The sequence below is a fragment of the Hyla sarda genome, chromosome 1, assembly GCF_029499605.1.
Source record: "Hyla sarda isolate aHylSar1 chromosome 1, aHylSar1.hap1, whole genome shotgun sequence".
NCBI classification, from domain to species: Eukaryota; Metazoa; Chordata; class Amphibia; order Anura; family Hylidae; genus Hyla; species Hyla sarda.
In genome coordinates, this window is record NC_079189.1 from 261,785,758 (window position 1) to 261,809,106 (window position 23,349).

The following is a 23,349-nucleotide window of genomic DNA, read 5'->3' on the forward strand; positions in this document are numbered from 1 at the left end:
CAGTATAAAAAGCATCAAGCTGTCAATGGCCATCCTAAGCTGAACGTGCCTGCTCTCGTCAGATCGCAGACGGCTACATAGCTTAGGGCCCGGTAAGTACTGGGATGGGAGACTGGCTGGGAATCCTGGGTGCCGTTGACATTTTGCTCTATTGCTGCCTTCCGCTCCGATTCCGAAAAGAATTTATTGATGCTTAAATCCACAGTATACAAGGTGTGAAGCTGTCGACGGCCATCCTAAGCTTAACGCGCCTGCTCTCGTCAGATCGCAGACTGGTACAGATCTTAGGGCCCGGTAAGTACCGGCATGGGACACTGGCTGGGAATCCCGGCTGCCGTTGACATTTTGCTCTGTTGCCGCCTTCCGTTCCGATTCCGAAAAGGATTTATTGATGCTTAAATGCACAGTATACAAAGTGTAAAGCTGTCAACGGCCATCCTAAGCTGAACGCGCCTGCTCTTGTCAGATCGCAGACTGCTTCCCAGCTTAGGGCCTGGTAAGGACCAGCATGGGAGACTGGCTGGGAATCCCGGGTGCAGTTGACATTTTAATCTGTTGCCGCCTTCCGCTCCAATTCGGAAAAGCATTTATTGATGCTTAAATCCACAATATACAGGGTGTGAAGCTGTCAACGGCCATCCTAAGCCTGAACGTGCCTGCTCTCCTCAGATCGCAGACTGCTGCCCGGCAGATACCGGCGTGGGAGACTGGCTGGCAATCCAAGGTGCCATTGACATTTTGCTCTGTTGCCGCCTTCTTCTCCGATTAATAAAAATATTTATTGATGCTTAAATCCACAATATACAAGGCGTAAAGATGTCAACGGCCATCCTAAGCTGAACGCGCCTGCTCTCGTCAGATCGCAGACTGCTACCCAGCTTAGGGCCCAGTAAGTACCGGCATGGGAGACTGGCTGGGAATCCCGGGTGCAGTTGACATTTTGCTCTGTTGCCGCCTTCCGCTCTGATTCGTAAAAGTATTTATTGATGCTTAAATGCACAGTATAAAGGGCGTGAAGCTGTCAACAGCCATCCTAAGCTGAACGTGCCTGCTCTCGTCAGATCGCAGACTGCTACCCAGCTTAGGGCCTGGTAAGTACCAGCATGGGAGACTGGCAGAATCCCAGGTGTTGTTGCCATTTTGCTCTGTAGCCGCCTTCCGCTTCGATTCCGAAATGGATTTATTGATGCTAAAATCCACAGTATACAGGGTGTGAAGCCGTCTACGGCTATCCTAAGCTGAATGTGCCTGTTCTTGTCAGATCGCAGACTGCTGCCCGGCAAGTACGGGCATGGGAGACTGGCTGGCAATCCAAGGTGCTATTGACATTTTGCTCTGTTGCCGCCTTCCTCTCCGATTCCGAAAAGGATTTATTGATGCTTAAATGCACAGTATAAAAAGCATGAAGCTGTCAATGGCCATCCTAAGCTGAACGCGCCTGCTCTCGTCAGATCGCAGACTGCTACCCAGCTTAGGGCCCGGTAAGTACTGGCATGGGAGACTGGCTGGGAATCCCATGTGCCGTTGACATTTTGCTCTATTGCTGCCTTCCGCTCCGATTCCGAAAATAATTTATTGATGCTTAAATCCACAGTATACAAGGTGTGAAGCTGTCGACGGCCATCCTAAGCTTAACGCGCCTGCTCTCGTCAGATCGCAGACTGGTACATATCTTAGGGCCCGGTAAGACCGGCATGGGACACTGGCTGGGAATCCCGGCTGCCGTTGACATTTTGCTCTGTTGCCGCCTTCCGTTACGATTCCGAAAAGGATTTATTGATGCTTAAATGCACAGTATAAAGGGCGAGAAGCTGTCAACGGCCATCCTAAGCTGATTGCGCCTTCTCTCGTCAGATCGCAGACTGCTACCCAGCTTCGGGCCTGGTAAGTACCAGCATGGGAGACTGGCTGGGAATCCCGGGTGCAGTTGACATTTGGCTCTGTTTCTGCTCCGATACCGAAAATTATTTATTGATGCTTAAATCCACAGTATACAAAGTGTGAAGCTGTCAACGGCCATCCTAAGCTGAACGCGCCTGCTCTCGTCAGATCGCAGACTGCTACCCAGCTTAGGGCCTGGTAAGTACCAGCATTGGAGACTGGCTGGGAATCCCGGGTGCAGTTGACATTTTAATCTGTTGCCGCCTTCCGCTCCGATTCGGAAAAGGATTTATTGATGCTTAAATCCACAATATACAGGGTGTGAAGCTGTCAACGGCCATCCTAAGCCTGAACGTGCCTGCTCTCCTCAGATCGCAGACTGCTGCCCGGCAGTTACAGGCATGGGAGACTGGCTGGCAATCCAAGGTGCCATTGACATTTTGCTCTGTTGCCGCCTTCCTCTCCGATTAATAAAAATATTTATTGATGCTTAAATCCACAATATACAAGGCGTGAAGATGTCAACGGCCATCCTAAGCTGAACGCGCCTGCTTTCGTCAGATCGCAGACTGCTACCCAGCTTAGGGCCCAGTAAGTATCGGCATGGGAGACTGGCTGGGAATCCCGGGTGCAGTTGACATTTTGCTCTGTTGCCGCCTTCCGTTCCGATTCCGAAAAGGATTTATCGATGCTTAAATGCACAGTATAAAAAGCATGAAGCTGTCAATGGCCATCCTAAGCTGAACGTGCCTGCTCTCGTCAGAGCGCAGACAGCTACATAGCTTAGGGCCCGGGAAGTACTGGCATGGGAGACTGGCTGGGAATCCCAGGTGCCGTTGACATTTTGCTCTATTGCTGCCTTCCGCTCTGATTCCGAAAAGAATTTATTGATGCTTAAATCCACAGTATACAAGGTGTGAAGCTGTCGACGGCCATCCTAAGCTTAACGCGCCTGCTCTCGTCAGATCGCAGACTGGTACAGATCTTAGGGCCCGGTAAGTACCGGCATGGGACACTGGCTGGGAATCCCGGCTGCCGTTGACATTTTGCTCTGTTGCCGCCTTCCTTTCCGATTCCGAAAAGGATTTATTGATGCTTAAATGCACAGTATAAAGGCCGAGAAGATGTCAACGGCCAACCTAAGCTGAACGTGCCTTCTCTGGTCAGATCGCAGACTGCTACCCAGCTTAGGGCCCGGTAAGTACCAGTATGGGAGACTGACTGGGAATCCCAGGTGTCGTTGACATTTTGCTCTGTTGCCACCTTCCGCTCCGATTCCGTAAAGGATTTATTGATGCTTAAATCCACAGTATACAGGGTGTGAAGATGTTTACGGCCATCCTAAGCTGACTGTGTCTGTTCTCGTCAGATCGCAGACTGCTACCCAGCTTCGGGCCCGGTAAGTACTGGCATGGGAGACTGGCTGGGAATCCCATGTGCCGTTGACATTTTGCTCTATTGCTGCCTTCCGCTCCGATTCCGAAAATAATTTATTGATGCTTAAATCCACAGTATACAAGGTGTGAAGCTGTCAACGGCCATCCTAAGCTGAACGCCCCTGCTCTCGTCAGATCGCAGACTGCTAACAAGCTTAGGGCCTGGTAAGTACCAGCATGGGAGACTGGCTGGGAATCCCGGGTGCAGTTGACATTTTAATCTGTTGCCGCCTTCCGCTCCGATTCGGAAAAGGATTTATTGATGCTTAAATCCACAATATACAGGGTGTGAAGCTGTCAACGGCCATCCTAAGCCTGAACGTGCCTGCTCTCCTCAGATCGCAGACTGCTACCCAGCTTAGGGCCCGGTAAGTACTGGCATGGGAGACTGGCTGGGAATCCTGGGTGCCGTTGACATTTTGCTCTATTGCTGCCTTCCGCTCCGATTCCGAAAATAATTTTTTGATGCTTAAATCCACAGTATACAAGGTGTGAAGCTGTCGACGGCCATCCTAAGCTTAACGCGCCTGCTCTCGTCAGATCGCAGACTGGTACAGATCTTAGGGCCCGTTAAGTACCGGCATGGGACACTGGCTGGGAATCCCGGCTGCCGTTGACATTTTGCTCTGTTGCCGCCTTCCGTTCCGATTCCGAAAAGGATTTATTGATGCCTAAATGCACAGTATAAAGGTCAAGAAGCTGTCAACGGCCATCCTAAGCTGAACGCGCCTGCTCTCGTCAGATTGCAGACTGCTACCCAGCTTAGGGCCTGGTAAGTACCAGCATGGGAGACTGGCTGGGAATCCCAGGTGTTGTTGGCATTTTGCTCTGTTGCCGCCTTCCGCTCCGATTCCGAAAAGGATTTATTGATGCTTAAATCCACAGTATACAGGGTGTGAAGATGTCTACGGCCATCCTAAGCTGAATGCGCCTGTTCTCGTCAGATCGCAGACTGCTACCCAGCTTCGGGCATGGTAAGTACCAGCATGGGAGACTGGCTGGGAATCCCGGGTGCAGTTGACATTTTGCTCTGCTTCTGCTCCGATTCTGAAAATTATTTATTGATGCTTAAATCCACAGTATACAAAGTGTGAAGCTGTCAACGGCCATCCTAAGCTGAACGCGCCTGCTCTCGTCAGATCGCAGACTGCTACCCAGCTTAGGGCCTGGTAAGTACCAGCATGGGAGACTGGCTGGGAATCCCGGGTGCAGTTGACATTTTAATCTGTTGCCGCCGTCCGCTCCGATTCGGAAAAGGATTTATTGATGCTTAAATCCACAATATACAGGGTGTGAAGCTGTCAACGGCCATCATAAGCCTGAACGTGCCTGCTTTCCTCAGATCGCAGACTGCTGCCCGGCAGTTACCGGCATGGGAGACTGGCTGGCAATCCAAGGTGCCATTGACATTTTGCTCTGTTGCCGCCTTCCTCTTCGATTAATAAAAATATTTATTGATGCTTAAATGCACAGTATACAAAGAGTGAAGCTGTCAACGGCCATCCTAAGCTGAACGCGCCTGCTCTCGTCAGATTGCAGACTGCTACCCAGCTTAGGGCCTAGTAAGTACCAGCATGGGAGACTGGCTGGGAATCCCGGGTGCAGTTGACAATTTAATCTGTTGCCGCCTTCCGCTCCGATTCGGAAAAGGATTTATTGATGCTTAAATCCACAATATACAGGGTGTGAAGCTGTCAACGGCCATCCTAAGCCTGAACGTGCCTGCTCTCCTCAGATCGCAGACTGCTGCCCGGCAGATAGCAGCATGGGAGACTGGCTGGCAATCCAAGGTGCCATTGACATTTTGCTCTGTTGCCGCCTTCTTCTCCGATTAATAAAAATATTTATTGATGCTTAAATCCACAATATACAAGGCATAAAGATGTCAACGGCCATCCTAAGCTGAATGCGCCTGCTCTCGTCAGATCACAGACTGCTACCCAGCTTAGGGCCCAGTAAGTACCAGCATGGGAGACTGGCTGGGAATCCCGGGTGCAGTTGACATTTTGCTCTGTTGCCGCCTTCCGCTCCGATTCGGAAAAGGATTTATTGATGCTTAAATGCACAGTATACAGGGTGTGAAGATGTCTACGGCCATCCTAAGCTGAATGTGTCTGTTCTCGTCAGATCGTAGACTGCTACCCAGCTTCGGGCCTGGTAAGTACCAGCATGGGAGACTGGCTGGGAATCCCAGGTGTCGTTGACATTTTGCTCTGTTGCCGCCTTCCGCTCCGATTCCGTAAAGGATTTATTGATGCTTAAATCCACAGTATACAGGGTGTGAAGATGTCTACGGCCATCCTAAGCTGAATGTGTCTGTTCTCGTCAGATCGTAGACTGCTACCCAGCTTCGGGCCTGGTAAGTACCAGCATGGGAGACTGGCTGGGAATCCCGGGTGCAGTTGACATTTTACTCTGTTTCTGCTCCGATTCCGAAAATTATTTATTGATGCTTAAATCCACAGTATACAAAGTGTGAAGCTGTCAACGGCCATCCTAAGCTGAACGCGCCTGCTCTCGTCAGATCGCAGACTGGTACAGATCTTAGGGCCCGGTAAGTACCGGCATGGGACACTGGCTGGGAATCCCGGGTGCAGTTGACATTTTGCTCTGTTGCCGCCTTCCGTTCCGATTCCGAAAAGGATTTATTGATGCTTAAATGCACAGTATACAAAATGTGAAGCTGTCAACGGCCATCCTAAGCTGAACGCGCCTGCTCTCGTCAGATCGCAGACTGCTACCCAGCTTAGGGCCTGGTAAGTACCAGCATGGGAGACTGGCTGGGAATCCCGGGTGCAGTTGACATTTTAATCTGTTGCCGCCTTCCGCTCCGATTCGGAAAAGGATTTATTGATGCTTAAATGCACAGTATAAAGAGCGTGAAGCTGTTAACTGCCATCCTAAGCTGAACGCGCCTGCTCTCGTCAGATCGCAGACTGCTACCCAGCTTAGGGCCCGGTAAGTACCAGCATGGGAGACTGGCTGGGAATCTCAGGTGTTGTTGACATTTTGCTCTGTAGCTCTGTAGACATTTTGCTCCGATTCCGAAAAGGATTTATTGATGCTTAAATCCACAATATACAGAGTGTGAAGCCGTCTACGGCTATCCTAAGCTGAATGCGCCTGTTCTTGTCAGATTGCAGACTGCTGCCCGGCAAGTACGGGCATGGGAGACTGGCTAGCAATCCAAGGTGCTATTGACATTTTGATCTGTTGCCGCCTTCCTCTCCGATTAAAAAAAATATTTATTGATGCTTAAATCCACAGTATACAAGGCGTGAAGATGTCAACGGCCATCCTAAGCTGAACGCGCCTGCTCTCGTCAGATCGCAGACTGCTACCCAGCTTAGGGCCCGGTAAGTACTGGCATGGGAGACTGGCTGGGAATCCCGGGTGCCGTTGACATTTTGCTCTATTGCTGCCTTCCGCTCCGATTCCGAAAATAATTTATTGATGCTTAAATCCACAGTATACAAGGTGTGAAGCTGTCGACGGCCATCCTAAGCTTAACGCGCCTGCTCTTGTCAGATCGCAGACTGGTACAGATCTTAGGGCCCGGTAAGTACCGGCATGGGACACTGGCTGGAAATCCCGGCTGCCGTTGACATTTTGCTCTGTTGCCGCCTTCCGTTCCGATTCCGAAAAGGATTTATTGATGCCTAAATGCACAGTATAAAGGGCGAGAAGCTGTCAACGGCCATCCTAAGCTGAACGCGCATGCTCTCATCAGATCGCAGACTGCTATCCAGCTTAGGGCCCAGTAAGTACCAGCATTGGAGACTGGCTGGGAATCCCAGGTGTCGTTGACATTTTGCTCTGTTGCCGCCTTCCGCTCCGATGCCGAAAAGGATTTATTGATGCTTAAATCCACAGTATACAGAGTGTGAAGATGTCTACGGCCATCCTAAGCTGTTTGCGCCTGTTCTCGTCAGATCGCAGACTGCTACCCAGCTTTGGACCTGGTAAGTACCAGCATGGGAGACTGGCTGGGAATCCGGGGTGCAGTTGACATTTTGCTCTGTTTCTGCTCCGATTCCGAAAATTTTTTATTGATGCTTAAATCCACAGTATACAAACTGTGAAGCTGTCAACGGCCATCCTAAGCTGAACGCGCCTGCTCTCGTCAGATCGCAGACTGCTACCCAGCTTAGGGCCTGGTAAGTACCAGCATGGGAGACTGGCTGGGAATCCAGGGTGCAGTTGACATTTTGCTCTGTTGCCGCCTTCCGTTACGATTCCGAAAAGGATTTATTGATGCTTAAATGCACAGTATAAAGGGCGAGAAGCTGTCAACGGCCATCCTAAGCTGATTGCGCCTTCTCTCGTCAGATCGTAGACTGCTACCCAGCTTCGGGCCTGGTAAGTACCAGCATGGGAGACTGGCTGGGAATCCCGGGTGCAGTTGACATTTTGCTCTGTTTCTGCTCCGATACCGAAAATTATTTATTGATGCTTAAATCCACAGTATACAAAGTGTGAAGCCGTCACCGGCCATCCTAAGCTGAACGCGCCTGCTCTCGTCAGATCGCAGACTGCTACCCATCTTAGGGCCCGGTAAGTATCAGCATGGGAGACTGGCTGGGAATCCCAGGTGTTGTTGACATTTTGCTCTGTAGCCGCCTTCCGCTTCGATTCCGAAAAGGATTTATTGATGCTTAAATCCACAGTATACAGGGTGTGAAGCCGTCTACGGCTATCCTAAGCTGAATGTGCCTGTTCTTGTCAGATCGCAGACTGCTGCCCGGCAAGTACGGGCATGGGAGACTGGCTGGCAATCCAAGGTGCTATTGACATTTTGCTCTGTTGCCGCCTTCCTCTCCGATTCCGAAAAGGATTTATTGATGCTTACATGCACAGTATAAAAAGCATGAAGCTGTCAATGGCCATCCTAAGCTGAACGCGCCTGCTCTCGTCAGATCGCAGACTGCTACCCAGCTTAGGGCCCGGTAAGTCCTGGCATGGGAGACTGGCTGGGAGTCCCAGGTGCCGTTGCCATTTTGCTCTGTTGCCGCCTTCCGCTCCGATTCGGAAAAGGATTTATTGATGCTTAAATGCACAGTATAAAGGGCGTGAAGCTGTCAACGGCCATCCTAAGCTGAATGTGCCTGTTCTTGTCAGATCGCAGACTGCTGCCCGGCAAGTACGGGCATGGGAGACTGGCTGGCAATCCAAGGTGCTATTGACATTTTGCTCTGTTCCCGCCTTTCTCTCCGATTCCGAAAAGGATTTATTGATGCTTAAGTGCGCAGTAAAAAAAAGCATGAAGCTGTCAATGGCCATCCTAAGCTGAACGCGCCTGCTCTCGTCAGATCGCAGACTGCTACCCAGCTTAGGGCCCGGTAAGTACTGGCATGGGAGACTGGCTGGGAATACCTGGTGCCGTTGACATTTTGCTCTATTGCTGCCTTCCGCTCCGATTCCGAAAATAATTTATTGATGCTTAAATCCACAGTATACAAGGTGTGAAGCTGTCGACGGCCATCCTAAGCTTAACGCGCCTGCTCTCGTCAGATCGCAGACTGGTAGAGATCTTAGGGCCCAGTAAGTACCGGCATGGGAGACTGGCTGGGAATCCCGGGTGCAGTTGACATTTTGCTCTGTTGCCGCCTTCCGTTCCGATTCCGAAAAGGATTTATTGATGCTGAAATGCACAGTATAAAAAGCATGAAGCTGTCAATGGCCATCCTAAGCTGAACGCTCCTGCTCTCGTCAGATTACAGACTGCTACCCAGCTTAGGGCCCGGTAAGTACTGGCATGGCAGACTGGCTGGGAATCCCGGTTGCCTTTGACATTTTGCTCTATTGCTGCCTTCCGCTCCGATTCCGAAAAGAATTTATTGATGCTTAAATCCACAGTATACAAGGTGTGAAGCTGTCGAAGGCCATCCTAAGCTTAACGCGCCTGCTCTCGTCAGATCGCAGACTGGTACAGATCTTAGGGCCCGGTAAGTACCGGCATGGGACACTGGCTGGGAATCCCGGCTGCCGTTGACATTTTGCTCTGTTGCCGCCTTCCGCTCCGATTCCGAAAAGGATTTATTGATGCTTAAATCCACAGTATACAGGGTGTGAAGATGTCTACGGCCATCCTAAGCTGAATGCGCCTGTTCTCGTCAGATCGCAGACTGCTACCCAGCTTCGGGCCTGGTAAGTACCAGCATGGGAGACTGGCTGGGAATCCCGGGTGCAGTTGACATTTTGCTCTGTTTCTGCTCTGATTCCGAAAATTATTTATTGATGCTTAAATCCACAGTATACAAAGTGTGAAGCCGTCAACGGCCATCCTAAGCTGAACGCGCCTGCTCTCGTCAGATCGCAGACTGCTACCCAGCTTAGGGCCCGGTAAGTATCAGCATGGGAGACTGGCTGGGAATCCCAGGTGTTGTTGACATTTTGCTCTGTAGCCGCCTTCCGCTTCGATTCCGAAAAGGATTTATTGATGCTTAAATCCACAGTATACAGGGTGTGAAGCCGTCTACGGCTATCCTAAGCTGAATGTGCCTGTTCTTGTCAGATCGCAGACTGCTGCCCGGCAAGTACGGGCATGGGAGACTGGCTGGCAATCCAAGGTGCTATTGACATTTTGCTCTGTTGCCGCCTTCCTCTCCGATTCCGAAAAGGATTTATTGATGCTTACATGCACAGTATAAAAAGCATGAAGCTGTCAATGGCCATCCTAAGCTGAACGCGCCTGCTCTCGTCAGATCGCAGACTGCTACCCAGCTTAGGGCCCGGTAAGTACTGGCATGGGAGACTGGCTGGGAGTCCCAGGTGCCGTTGCCATTTTGCTCTATTGCTGCCTTTCGCTCCGATTCCGAAAATAATTTATTGATGCTTAAATCCACAGTATACAAGGTGTGAAGCTGTCGACGGCCATCCTAAGCTTAACGCGCCTGCTCTCGTCAGATCGCAGACTGGTACAGATCTTAGGGCCCGGTAAGTACCGGCATGGGACACTGGCTGGGAATCCCGGCTGCCGTTGACATTTTGCTCTGTAGCTCTGCAGACATTTTGCTCCGATTCCGAAAAGGATTTATTGATGCTTAAATCCACAGTATACAGGGTGTGAAGCTGTCTACGGCTATCCTAAGCTGAATGCGCCTGTTCTTGTCAGATCGCAGACTGCTACCCGGCAAGTACGGGCATGGGAGACTGGCTGGCAATCCAAGGTGCTATTGACATTTTGCTCTGTTGCCGCCTTCCTCTCCGATTAAAAAAAATATTTATTGATGCTTAAATCCACAGTATACAAGGCGTGAAGATGTCAACGGCCATCCTAAGCTGAACGCGCCTGCTCTCATCAGATCGCAGACTCCTACGCAGCTTAGGGCCCAGTAGGTACCGGCATGGGAGACTGGCTGGGAATCCCGGGTGCCGTTGACATTTTGCTCTATTGCTGCCTTCCGCTCCGATTCCGAAAAGAATTTATTGATGCTAAAATCCACAGTATACAAGGTGTGAAGCTGTCGACGGCCATCCTAAGCTGAATGTGCCTGTTCTTGTCAGATCGCAGACTGGTACAGATCTTAGGGCCCGGTAAGTACCGGCATGGGACACTGGCTGGGAATCCCGGCTGCCGTTGACATTTTGCTCTGTTGCCGCCTTCCGCTCCGATTCCGAAAAGGATTTATTGATGCTTAAATCCACAGTATACAGGGTGTGAAGATGTCTACGGCCATCCTAAGCTGAATGCGCCTGTTCTCGTCAGATCGCAGACTGCTACCCAGCTTCGGGCCTGGTAAGTACCAGCATGGGAGACTGGCTGGGAATCCCGGGTGCAGTTGACGTTTTGCTCTGTTTCTGCTCCGATTCCGAAAATTATTTATTGATGCTTAAATCCACAGTATACAAAGTGTGAAGCCGTCAACGGCCATCCTAAGCTGAACGCGCCTGCTCTCGTCAGATCGCAGACTGCTACCCAGCTTAGGGCCCGGTAAGTATCAGCATGGGAGACTGGCTGGGAATCCCAGGTGTTGTTGACATTTTGCTCTGCAGCCGCCTTCCGCTTCGATTCCGAAAAGGATTTATTGATGCTTAAATCCACAGTATACAGGGTGTGAAGCCGTCTACGGCTATCCTAAGCTGAATGTGCCTGTTCTTGTCAGATCGCAGACTGCTGCCCGGCAAGTACGGGCATGGGAGACTGGCTGGCAATCCAAGGTGCTATTGACATTTTGCTCTGTTGCCGCCTTCCTCTCCGATTCCGAAAAGGATTTATTGATGCTTACATGCACAGTATAAAAAGCATGAAGCTGTCAATGGCCATCCTAAGCTGAACGCGCCTGCTCTCGTCAGATCGCAGACTGCTACCCAGCTTAGGGCCCGGTAAGTCCTGGCATGGGAGACTGGCTGGGAGTACCAGGTGCTGTTGCCATTTTGCTCTGTTGCCGCCTTCCGCTCCGATTCGGAAAAGGATTTATTGATGCTTAAATGCACAGTATAAAGGGCGTGAAGCTGTCAACGGCCATCCTAAGCTGAACGCGCCTGCTCTCGTCAGATCGCAGACTGCTACCCAGCTTAGGGCCCGGTAAGTACCAGCATGGGAGACTGGCTGGGAATCCCAGGTGTTGTTGACAATTTGCTCTGTTGCCGCCTTCCGCTCCGATTTCGAAAAGGATTTATTGATGCTTAAATCCACAGTATACAGGGTGTGAAGCCGTCTACGGCTATCCTAAGCTGAATGTGCCTGTTCTTGTCAGATCGCAGACTGCTGCCCGGCAAGTACGGGCATGGGAGACTGGCTGGCAATCCAAGGTGCTATTGACATTTTGCTCTGTTCCCGCCTTTCTCTCCGATTCCGAAAAGGATTTATTGATGCTTAAGTGCGCAGTATAAAAAGCATGAAGCTGTCAATGGCCATCCTAAGCTGAACGCGCCTGCTCTCGTCAGATCGCAGACTGCTACCCAGCTTAGGGCCCGGTAAGTACTGGCATGGGAGACTGGCTGGGAATACCTGGTGCCGTTGACATTTTGCTCTATTGCTGCCTTCCGCTCCGATTCCGAAAATAATTTATTGATGCTTAAATCCACAGTATACAAGGTGTGAAGCTGTCGACGGCCATCCTAAGCTTAACGCGCCTGCTCTCGTCAGATCGCAGACTGGTAGAGATCTTAGGGCCCAGTAAGTACCGGCATGGGAGACTGGCTGGGAATCCCGGGTGCAGTTGACATTTTGCTCTGTTGCCGCCTTCCGTTCCGATTCCGAAAAGGATTTATTGATGCTGAAATGCACAGTATAAAAAGCATGAAGCTGTCAATGGCCATCCTAAGCTGAACGCTCCTGCTCTCGTCAGATTACAGACTGCTACCCAGCTTAGGGCCCGGTAAGTACTGGCATGGCAGACTGGCTGGGAATCCCGGTTGCCTTTGACATTTTGCTCTATTGCTGCCTTCCGCTCCGATTCCGAAAAGAATTTATTGATGCTTAAATCCACAGTATACAAGGTGTGAAGCTGTCGACGGCCATCCTAAGCTTAACGCGCCTGCTCTCGTCAGATCGCAGACTGGTACAGATCTTAGGGCCCGGTAAGTACCGGCATGGGACACTGGCTGGGAATCCCGGCTGCCGTTGACATTTTGCTCTGTTGCCGCCTTCCGCTCCGATTCCGAAAAGGATTTATTGATGCTTAAATCCACAGTATACAGGGTGTGAAGATGTCTACGGCCATCCTAAGCTGAATGCGCCTGTTCTCGTCAGATCGCAGACTGCTACCCAGCTTCGGGTCTGGTAAGTACCAGCATGGGAGACTGGCTGGGAATCCCGGGTGCAGTTGACATTTTGCTCTGTTTCTGCTCCGATTCCGAAAATTATTTATTGATGCTTAAATCCACAGTATACAAAGTGTGAAGCCGTCAACGGCCATCCTAAGCTGAACGCGCCTGCTCTCGTCAGATCGCAGACTGCTACCCAGCTTAGGGCCCGGTAAGTATCAGCATGGGAGACTGGCTGGGAATCCCAGGTGTTGTTGACATTTTGCTCTGTAGCCGCCTTCCGCTTCGATTCCGAAAAGGATTTATTGATGCTTAAATCCACAGTATACAGGGTGTGAAGCCGTCTACGGCTATCCTAAGCTGAATGTGCCTGTTCTTGTCAGATCGCAGACTGCTGCCCGGCAAGTACGGGCATGGGAGACTGGCTGGCAATCCAAGGTGCTATTGACATTTTGCTCTGTTGCCGCCTTCCTCTCCGATTCCGAAAAGGATTTATTGATGCTTACATGCACAGTATAAAAAGCATGAAGCTGTCAATGGCCATCCTAAGCTGAACGCGCCTGCTCTCGTCAGATCGCAGACTGCTACCCAGCTTAGGGCCCGGTAAGTACTGGCATGGGAGACTGGCTGGGAGTCCCAGGTGCCGTTGCCATTTTGCTCTATTGCTGCCTTTCGCTCCGATTCCGAAAATAATTTATTGATGCTTAAATCCACAGTATACAAGGTGTGAAGCTGTCGACGGCCATCCTAAGCTTAACGCGCCTGCTCTCGTCAGATCGCAGACTGGTACAGATCTTAGGGCCCGGTAAGTACCGGCATGGGACACTGGCTGGGAATCCCGGCTGCCGTTGACATTTTGCTCTGTAGCTCTGCAGACATTTTGCTCCGATTCCGAAAAGGATTTATTGATGCTTAAATCCACAGTATACAGGGTGTGAAGCTGTCTACGGCTATCCTAAGCTGAATGCGCCTGTTCTTGTCAGATCGCAGACTGCTACCCGGCAAGTACGGGCATGGGAGACTGGCTGGCAATCCAAGGTGCTATTGACATTTTGCTCTGTTGCCGCCTTCCTCTCCGATTAAAAAAAATATTTATTGATGCTTAAATCCACAGTATACAAGGCGTGAAGATGTCAACGGCCATCCTAAGCTGAACGCGCCTGCTCTCATCAGATCGCAGACTCCTACGCAGCTTAGGGCCCAGTAGGTACCGGCATGGGAGACTGGCTGGGAATCCCGGGTGCCGTTGACATTTTGCTCTATTGCTGCCTTCCGCTCCGATTCCGAAAAGAATTTATTGATGCTAAAATCCACAGTATACAAGGTGTGAAGCTGTCGACGGCCATCCTAAGCTGAATGTGCCTGTTCTTGTCAGATCGCAGACTGGTACAGATCTTAGGGCCCGGTAAGTACCGGCATGGGACACTGGCTGGGAATCCCGGCTGCCGTTGACATTTTGCTCTGTTGCCGCCTTCCGCTCCGATTCCGAAAAGGATTTATTGATGCTTAAATCCACAGTATACAGGGTGTGAAGATGTCTACGGCCATCCTAAGCTGATTGCGCCTGTTCTCGTCAGATCGCAGACTGCTACCCAGCTTCGGGCCTGGTAAGTACCAGCATGGGAGACTGGCTGGGAATCCCGGGTGCAGTTGACGTTTTGCTCTGTTTCTGCTCCGATTCCGAAAATTATTTATTGATGCTTAAATCCACAGTATACAAAGTGTGAAGCCGTCAACGGCCATCCTAAGCTGAACGCGCCTGCTCTCGTCAGATCGCAGACTGCTACCCAGCTTAGGGCCCGGTAAGTATCAGCATGGGAGACTGGCTGGGAATCCCAGGTGTTGTTGACATTTTGCTCTGTAGCCGCCTTCCGCTTCGATTCCGAAAAGGATTTATTGATGCTTAAATCCACAGTATACAGGGTGTGAAGCCGTCTACGGCTATCCTAAGCTGAATGTGCCTGTTCTTGTCAGATCGCAGACTGCTGCCCGGCAAGTACGGGCATGGGAGACTGGCTGGCAATCCAAGGTGCTATTGACATTTTGCTCTGTTGCCGCCTTCCTCTCCGATTCCGAAAAGGATTTATTGATGCTTACATGCACAGTATAAAAAGCATGAAGCTGTCAATGGCCATCCTAAGCTGAACGCGCCTGCTCTCGTCAGATCGCAGACTGCTACCCAGCTTAGGGCCCGGTAAGTCCTGGCATGGGAGACTGGCTGGGAGTCCCAGGTGCTGTTGCCATTTTGCTCTGTTGCCGCCTTCCGCTCCGATTCGGAAAAGGATTTATTGATGCTTAAATGCACAGTATAAAGGGCGTGAAGCTGTCAACGGCCATCCTAAGCTGAACGCGCCTGCTCTCGTCAGATCGCAGACTGCTACCCAGCTTAGGGCCCGGTAAGTACCAGCATGGGAGACTGGCTGGGAATCCCAGGTGTTGTTGACATTTTGCTCTGTTGCCGCCTTCCGCTCCGATTTCGAAAAGGATTTATTGATGCTTAAATCCACAGTATACAGGGTGTGAAGCCGTCTACGGCTATCCTAAGCTGAATGTGCCTGTTCTTGTCAGATCGCAGACTGCTGCCCGGCAAGTACGGGCATGGGAGACTGGCTGGCAATCCAAGGTGCTATTGACATTTTGCTCTGTTCCCGCCTTTCTCTCCGATTCCGAAAAGGATTTATTGATGCTTAAGTGCGCAGTATAAAAAGCATGAAGCTGTCAATGGCCATCCTAAGCTGAACGCGCCTGCTCTCGTCAGATCGCAGACTGCTACCCAGCTTAGGGCCCGGTAAGTACTGGCATGGGAGACTGGCTGGGAATACCTGGTGCCGTTGACATTTTGCTCTATTGCTGCCTTCCGCTCCGATTCCGAAAATAATTTATTGATGCTTAAATCCACAGTATACAAGGTGTGAAGCTGTCGACGGCCATCCTAAGCTTAACGCGCCTGCTCTCGTCAGATCGCAGACTGGTAGAGATCTTAGGGCCCAGTAAGTACCGGCATGGGAGACTGGCTGGGAATCCCGGGTGCAGTTGACATTTTGCTCTGTTGCCGCCTTCCGTTCCGATTCCGAAAAGGATTTATTGATGCTGAAATGCACAGTATAAAAAGCATGAAGCTGTCAATGGCCATCCTAAGCTGAACGCTCCTGCTCTCGTCAGATTACAGACTGCTACCCAGCTAAGGGCCCGGTAAGTACTGGCATGGCAGACTGGCTGGGAATCCCGGTTGCCTTTGACATTTTGCTCTATTGCTGCCTTCCGCTCCGATTCCGAAAAGAATTTATTGATGCTTAAATCCACAGTATACAAGGTGTGAGGCTGTCGACGGCCATCCTAAGCTTAACGCGCCTGCTCTCGTCAGATCGCAGACTGGTACAGATCTTAGGGCCCGGTAAGTACCGGCATGGGACACTGGCTGGGAATCCCGGCTGCCGTTGACATTTTGCTCTGTTGCCGCCTTCCGCTCCGATTCCGAAAAGGATTTATTGATGCTTAAATCCACAGTATACAGGGTGTGAAGATGTCTACGGCCATCCTAAGCTGAATGCGCCTGTTCTCGTCAGATCGCAGACTGCTACCCAGCTTCGGGCCTGGTAAGTACCAGCATGGGAGACTGGCTGGGAATCCCGGGTGCAGTTGACATTTTGCTCTGCTTCTGCTCCGATTCTGAAAATTATTTATTGATGCTTAAATCCACAGTATACAAAGTGTGAAGCTGTCAACGGCCATCCTAAGCTGAACGCGCCTGCTCTCGTCAGATCGCAGACTGCTACCCAGCTTAGGGCCTGGTAAGTACCAGCATGGGAGACTGGCTGGGAATCCCGGGTGCAGTTGACATTTTAATCTGTTGCCGCCTTCCGCTCCGATTCGGAAAAGGATTTATTGATGCTTAAATCCACAATATACAGGGTGTGAAGCTGTCAACGGCCATCATAAGCCTGAACGTGCCTGCTTTCCTCAGATCGCAGACTGCTGCCCGGCAGTTACCGGCATGGGAGACTGGCTGGCAATCCAAGGTGCCATTGACATTTTGCTCTGTTGCCGCCTTCCTCTTCGATTAATAAAAATATTTATTGATGCTTAAATGCACAGTATACAAAGAATGAAGCTGTCAACGGCCATCCTAAGCTGAACGCGCCTGCTCTCGTCAGATTGCAGACTGCTACCCAGCTTAGGGCCTAGTAAGTACCAGCATGGGAGACTGGCTGGGAATCCCGGGTGCAGTTGACAATTTAATCTGTTGCCGCCTTCCGCTCCGATTCGGAAAAGGATTTATTGATGCTTAAATCCACAATATACAGGGTGTGAAGCTGTCAACGGCCATCCTAAGCCTGAACGTGCCTGCTCTCCTCAGATCGCAGACTGCTGCCCGGCAGATAGCAGCATGGGAGACTGGCTGGCAATCCAAGGTGCCATTGACATTTTGCTCTGTTGCCGCCTTCTTCTCCGATTAATAAAAATATTTATTGATGCTTAAATCCACAATATACAAGGCATAAAGATGTCAACGGCCATCCTAAGCTGAACGCGCCTGCTCTCGTCAGATCACAGACTGCTACCCAGCTTAGGGCCCAGTAAGTACCAGCATGGGAGACTGGCTGGGTATCCCGGGTGCAGTTGACATTTTGCTCTGTTGCCGCCTTCCGCTCCGATTCGGAAAAGGATTTATTGATGCTTAAATGCACAGTATACAGGGTGTGAAGATGTCTACGGCCATCCTAAGCTGAATGTGTCTGTTCTCGTCAGATCGTAGACTGCTACCCAGCTTCGAGCCTGGTAAGTACCAGCATGGGAGACTGGCTGGGAATCCCAGGTGTCGTTGACATTTTGCTCTGTTGCCGCCTTCCGCTCCGATTCCGTAAAGGATTTATTGATGCTTAAATCCACAGTATACAGGGTGTGAAGATGTCTACGGCCATCCTAAGCTGAATGTGTCTGTTCTCGTCAGATCGTAGACTGCTACCCAGCTTCGGGCCTGGTAAGTACCAGCATGGGAGACTGGCTGGGAATCCCGGGTGCAGTTGACATTTTACTCTGTTTCTGCTCCGATTCCGAAAATTATTTATTGATGCTTAAATCCACAGTATACAAAGTGTGAAGCTGTCAACGGCCATCCTAAGCTGAACGCGCCTGCTCTCGTCAGATCGCAGACTGGTACAGATCTTAGGGCCCGGTAAGTACCGGCATGGGACACTGGCTGGGAATCCCGGGTGCAGTTGACATTTTGCTCTGTTGCCGCCTTCCGTTCCGATTCCGAAAAGGATTTATTGATGCTTAAATGCACAGTATACAAAATGTGAAGCTGTCAACGGCCATCCTAAGCTGAACGCGCCTGCTCTCGTCAGATCGCAGACTGCTACCCAGCTTAGGGCCTGGTAAGTACCAGCATGGGAGACTGGCTGGGAATCCCGGGTGCAGTTGACATTTTAATCTGTTGCCGCCTTCCGCTCCGATTCGGAAAAGGATTTATTGATGCTTAAATGCACAGTATAAAGAGCGTGAAGCTGTTAACTGCCATCCTAAGCTGAACGCGCCTGCTCTCGTCAGATCGCAGACTGCTACCCAGCTTAGGGCCCGGTAAGTACCAGCATGGGAGACTGGCTGGGAATCTCAGGTGTTGTTGACATTTTGCTCTGTTGCTCTGTAGCTCTGTAGACATTTTGCTCCGATTCCGAAAAGGATTTATTGATGCTTAAATCCACAATATACAGAGTGTGAAGCCGTCTACGGCTATCCTAAGCTGAATGCGCCTGTTCTTGTCAGATTGCAGACTGCTGCCCGGCAAGTACGGGCATGGGAGACTGGCTAGCAATCCAAGGTGCTATTGACATTTTGATCTGTTGCCGCCTTCCTCTCCGATTAAAAAAAATATTTATTGATGCTTAAATCCACAGTATACAAGGCGTGAAGATGTCAACGGCCATCCTAAGCTGAACGCGCCTGCTCTCGTCAGATCGCAGACTGCTACCCAGCTTAGGGCCCGGTAAGTACTGGCATGGGAGACTGGCTGGGAATCCCGGGTGCCGTTGACATTTTGCTCTATTGCTGCCTTCCGCTCCGATTCCGAAAATAATTTATTGATGCTTAAATCCACAGTATACAAGGTGTGAAGCTGTCGACGGCCATCCTAAGCTTAACGCGCTTGCTCTTGTCAGATCGCAGACTGGTACAGATCTTAGGGCCCGGTAAGTACCGGCATGGGACACTGGCTGGAAATCCCGGCTGCCGTTGACATTTTGCTCTGTTGCCGCCTTCCGTTCCGATTCCGAAAAGGATTTATTGATGCCTAAATGCACAGTATAAAGGGCGAGAAGCTGTCAACGGCCATCCTAAGCTGAACGCGCATGCTCTCATCAGATCGCAGACTGCTATCCAGCTTAGGGCCCAGTAAGTACCAGCATTGGAGACTGGCTGGGAATCCCAGGTGTCGTTGACATTTTGCTCTGTTGCCGCCTTCCGCTCCGATGCCGAAAAGGATTTATTGATGCTTAAATCCACAGTATACAGGGTGTGAAGATGTCTACGGCCATCCTAAGCTGTTTGCGCCTGTTCTCGTCAGATCGCAGACTGCTACCCAGCTTTGGACCTGGTAAGTACCAGCATGGGAGACTGGCTGGGAATCCGGGGTGCAGTTGACATTTTGCTCTGTTTCTGCTCCGATTCCGAAAATTTTTTATTGATGCTTAAATCCACAGTATACAAACTGTGAAGCTGTCAACGGCCATCCTAAGCTGAACGCGCCTGCTATCGTCAGATCGCAGACTGCTACCCAGCTTAGGGCCTGGTAAGTACCAGCATGGGATACTGGCTGGGAATCCAGGGTGCAGTTGACATTTTGCTCTGTTGCCGCCTTCCGTTACGATTCCGAAAAGGATTTATTGATGCTTAAATGCATAGTATAAAGGGCGAGAAGCTGTCAACGGCCATCATAAGCTGATTGCGCCTTCTCTCGTCAGATCGCAGACTGCTACCCAGCTTCGGGCCTGGTAAGTACCAGCATGGGAGACTGGCTGGGAATCCCGGGTGCAGTTGACATTTTGCTCTGTTTCTGCTCCGATACCGAAAATTATTTATTGATGCTTAAATCCACAGTATACAAAGTGTGAAGCCGTCAACGGCCATCCTAAGCTGAACGCGCCTGCTCTCGTCAGATCGCAGACTGCTACCCAGCTTAGGGCCCGGTAAGTATCAGCATGGGAGACTGGCTGGGAATCCCAGGTGTTGTTGACATTTTGCTCTGTAGCCGCCTTCCGCTTCGATTCCGAAAAGGATTTATTGATGCTTAAATCCACAGTATACAGGGTGTGAAGCCGTCTACGGCTATCCTAAGCTGAATGTGCCTGTTCTTGTCAGATCGCAGACTGCTGCCCGGCAAGTACGGGCATGGGAGACTGGCTGGCAATCCAAGGTGCTATTGACATTTTGCTCTGTTGCCGCCTTCCTCTCCGATTCCGAAAAGGATTTATTGATGCTTACATGCACAGTATAAAAAGCATGAAGCTGTCAATGGCCATCCTAAGCTGAACGCGCCTGCTCTCGTCAGATCGCAGACTGCTACCCAGCTTAGGGCCCGGTAAGTCCTGGCATGGGAGACTGGCTGGGAGTCCCAGGTGCCGTTGCCATTTTGCTCTGTTGCCGCCTTCCGCTCCGATTCGGAAAAGGATTTATTGATGCTTAAATGCACAGTATAAAGGGCGTGAAGCTGTCAACGGCCATCCTAAGCTGAATGTGCCTGTTCTTGTCAGATCGCAGACTGCTGCCCGGCAAGTACGGGCATGGGAGACTGGCTGGCAATCCAAGGTGCTATTGACATTTTGCTCTGTTCCCGCCTTTCTCTCCGATTCCGAAAAGGATTTATTGATGCTTAAGTGCGCAGTATAAAAAGCATGAAGCTGTCAATGGCCATCCTAAGCTGAACGCGCCTGCTCTCGTCAGATCGCAGACTGCTACCCAGCTTAGGGCCCGGTAAGTACTGGCATGGGAGACTGGCTGGGAATACCTGGTGCCGTTGACATTTTGCTCTATTGCTGCCTTCCGCTCCGATTCCGAAAATAATTTATTGATGCTTAAATCCACAGTATACAAGGTGTGAAGCTGTCGACGGCCATCCTAAGCTTAACGCGCCTGCTCTCGTCAGATCGCAGACTGGTAGAGATCTTAGGGCCCAGTAAGTACCGGCATGGGAGACTGGCTGGGAATCCCGGGTGCAGTTGACATTTTGCTCTGTTGCCGCCTTCCGTTCCGATTCCGAAAAGGATTTATTGATGCTGAAATGCACAGTATAAAAAGCATGAAGCTGTCAATGGCCATCCTAAGCTGAACGCTCCTGCTCTCGTCAGATTACAGACTGCTACCCAGCTTAGGGCCCGGTAAGTACTGGCATGGCAGACTGGCTGGGAATCCCGGTTGCCTTTGACATTTTGCTCTATTGCTGCCTTCCGCTCCGATTCCGAAAAGAATTTATTGATGCTTAAATCCACAGTATACAAGGTGTGAAGCTGTCGACGGCCATCCTAAGCTTAACGCGCCTGCTCTCGTCAGATCGCAGACTGGTACAGATCTTAGGGCCCGGTAAGTACCGGCATGGGACACTGGCTGGGAATCCCGGCTGCCGTTGACATTTTGCTCTGTTGCCGCCTTCCGCTCCGATTCCGAAAAGGATTTATTGATGCTTAAATCCACAGTATACAGGGTGTGAAGATGTCTACGGCCATCCTAAGCTGAATGCGCCTGTTCTCGTCAGATCGCAGACTGCTACCCAGCTTCGGGTCTGGTAAGTACCAGCATGGGAGACTGGCTGGGAATCCCGGGTGCAGTTGACATTTTGCTCTGTTTCTGCTCCGATTCCGAAAATTATTTATTGATGCTTAAATCCACAGTATACAAAGTGTGAAGCCGTCAACGGCCATCCTAAGCTGAACGCGCCTGCTCTCGTCAGATCGCAGACTGCTACCCAGCTTAGGGCCCGGTAAGTATCAGCATGGGAGACTGGCTGGGAATCCCAGGTGTTGTTGACATTTTGCTCTGTAGCCGCCTTCCGCTTCGATTCCGAAAAGGATTTATTGATGCTTAAATCCACAGTATACAGGGTGTGAAGCCGTCTACGGCTATCCTAAGCTGAATGTGCCTGTTCTTGTCAGATCGCAGACTGCTGCCCGGCAAGTACGGGCATGGGAGACTGGCTGGCAATCCAAGGTGCTATTGACATTTTGCTCTGTTGCCGCCTTCCTCTCCGATTCCGAAAAGGATTTATTGATGCTTACATGCACAGTATAAAAAGCATGAAGCTGTCAATGGCCATCCTAAGCTGAACGCGCCTGCTCTCGTCAGATCGCAGACTGCTACCCAGCTTAGGGCCCGGTAAGTACTGGCATGGGAGACTGGCTGGGAGTCCCAGGTGCCGTTGCCATTTTGCTCTATTGCTGCCTTTCGCTCCGATTCCGAAAATAATTTATTGATGCTTAAATCCACAGTATACAAGGTGTGAAGCTGTCGACGGCCATCCTAAGCTTAACGCGCCTGCTCTCGTCAGATCGCAGACTGGTACAGATCTTAGGGCCCGGTAAGTACCGGCATGGGACACTGGCTGGGAATCCCGGCTGCCGTTGACATTTTGCTCTGTAGCTCTGCAGACATTTTGCTCCGATTCCGAAAAGGATTTATTGATGCTTAAATCCACAGTATACAGGGTGTGAAGCTGTCTACGGCTATCCTAAGCTGAATGCGCCTGTTCTTGTCAGATCGCAGACTGCTACCCGGCAAGTACGGGCATGGGAGACTGGCTGGCAATCCAAGGTGCTATTGACATTTTGCTCTGTTGCCGCCTTCCTCTCCGATTAAAAAAAATATTTATTGATGCTTAAATCCACAGTATACAAGGCGTGAAGATGTCAACGGCCATCCTAAGCTGAACGCGCCTGCTCTCATCAGATCGCAGACTCCTACGCAGCTTAGGGCCCAGTAGGTACCGGCATGGGAGACTGGCTGGGAATCCCGGGTGCCGTTGACATTTTGCTCTATTGCTGCCTTCCGCTCCGATTCCGAAAAGAATTTATTGATGCTAAAATCCACAGTATACAAGGTGTGAAGCTGTCGACGGCCATCCTAAGCTGAATGTGCCTGTTCTTGTCAGATCGCAGACTGGTACAGATCTTAGGGCCCGGTAAGTACCGGCATGGGACACTGGCTGGGAATCCCGGCTGCCGTTGACATTTTGCTCTGTTGCCGCCTTCCGCTCCGATTCCGAAAAGGATTTATTGATGCTTAAATCCACAGTATACAGGGTGTGAAGATGTCTACGGCCATCCTAAGCTGAATG

At 50.7% G+C, this 23,349-nt stretch overlaps 25 pseudogenes; all 25 read left to right on the forward strand.

The window, feature by feature from the left end:
* Window positions 1-21: 21 nt before the first annotated feature.
* LOC130336484 (5S ribosomal RNA) lies at window positions 22-141 on the forward strand (annotated as a pseudogene).
* A 1,269-nt stretch (window positions 142-1,410) lies between these two features.
* LOC130352896 (5S ribosomal RNA) lies at window positions 1,411-1,530 on the forward strand (annotated as a pseudogene).
* Window positions 1,531-2,603: 1,073 nt separating this feature from the next.
* Window positions 2,604-2,723, forward strand: LOC130353068 (5S ribosomal RNA; annotated as a pseudogene).
* A 688-nt stretch (window positions 2,724-3,411) lies between these two features.
* On the forward strand, window positions 3,412-3,531 carry LOC130352413 (5S ribosomal RNA; annotated as a pseudogene).
* An 884-nt stretch (window positions 3,532-4,415) lies between these two features.
* Window positions 4,416-4,535, forward strand: LOC130351687 (5S ribosomal RNA; annotated as a pseudogene).
* Window positions 4,536-6,002: 1,467 nt separating this feature from the next.
* On the forward strand, window positions 6,003-6,122 carry LOC130351698 (5S ribosomal RNA; annotated as a pseudogene).
* Window positions 6,123-6,602: 480 nt separating this feature from the next.
* On the forward strand, window positions 6,603-6,722 carry LOC130321144 (5S ribosomal RNA; annotated as a pseudogene).
* Window positions 6,723-8,585: 1,863 nt separating this feature from the next.
* On the forward strand, window positions 8,586-8,705 carry LOC130317368 (5S ribosomal RNA; annotated as a pseudogene).
* An 883-nt stretch (window positions 8,706-9,588) lies between these two features.
* Window positions 9,589-9,708, forward strand: LOC130352867 (5S ribosomal RNA; annotated as a pseudogene).
* Window positions 9,709-9,980: 272 nt separating this feature from the next.
* On the forward strand, window positions 9,981-10,100 carry LOC130351968 (5S ribosomal RNA; annotated as a pseudogene).
* A 1,079-nt stretch (window positions 10,101-11,179) lies between these two features.
* Window positions 11,180-11,299, forward strand: LOC130352868 (5S ribosomal RNA; annotated as a pseudogene).
* Window positions 11,300-11,773: 474 nt separating this feature from the next.
* On the forward strand, window positions 11,774-11,893 carry LOC130320792 (5S ribosomal RNA; annotated as a pseudogene).
* A 272-nt stretch (window positions 11,894-12,165) lies between these two features.
* Window positions 12,166-12,285, forward strand: LOC130317489 (5S ribosomal RNA; annotated as a pseudogene).
* An 883-nt stretch (window positions 12,286-13,168) lies between these two features.
* LOC130352869 (5S ribosomal RNA) lies at window positions 13,169-13,288 on the forward strand (annotated as a pseudogene).
* Window positions 13,289-13,560: 272 nt separating this feature from the next.
* On the forward strand, window positions 13,561-13,680 carry LOC130351969 (5S ribosomal RNA; annotated as a pseudogene).
* A 1,079-nt stretch (window positions 13,681-14,759) lies between these two features.
* LOC130352870 (5S ribosomal RNA) lies at window positions 14,760-14,879 on the forward strand (annotated as a pseudogene).
* Window positions 14,880-15,353: 474 nt separating this feature from the next.
* Window positions 15,354-15,473, forward strand: LOC130320803 (5S ribosomal RNA; annotated as a pseudogene).
* Window positions 15,474-15,745: 272 nt separating this feature from the next.
* Window positions 15,746-15,865, forward strand: LOC130317610 (5S ribosomal RNA; annotated as a pseudogene).
* An 883-nt stretch (window positions 15,866-16,748) lies between these two features.
* On the forward strand, window positions 16,749-16,868 carry LOC130351709 (5S ribosomal RNA; annotated as a pseudogene).
* A 1,467-nt stretch (window positions 16,869-18,335) lies between these two features.
* LOC130351718 (5S ribosomal RNA) lies at window positions 18,336-18,455 on the forward strand (annotated as a pseudogene).
* Window positions 18,456-18,943: 488 nt separating this feature from the next.
* Window positions 18,944-19,063, forward strand: LOC130321264 (5S ribosomal RNA; annotated as a pseudogene).
* Window positions 19,064-20,141: 1,078 nt separating this feature from the next.
* Window positions 20,142-20,261, forward strand: LOC130352872 (5S ribosomal RNA; annotated as a pseudogene).
* Window positions 20,262-20,925: 664 nt separating this feature from the next.
* LOC130317715 (5S ribosomal RNA) lies at window positions 20,926-21,045 on the forward strand (annotated as a pseudogene).
* Window positions 21,046-21,928: 883 nt separating this feature from the next.
* On the forward strand, window positions 21,929-22,048 carry LOC130352873 (5S ribosomal RNA; annotated as a pseudogene).
* Window positions 22,049-22,320: 272 nt separating this feature from the next.
* Window positions 22,321-22,440, forward strand: LOC130351970 (5S ribosomal RNA; annotated as a pseudogene).
* Window positions 22,441-23,349: the final 909 nt, after the last annotated feature.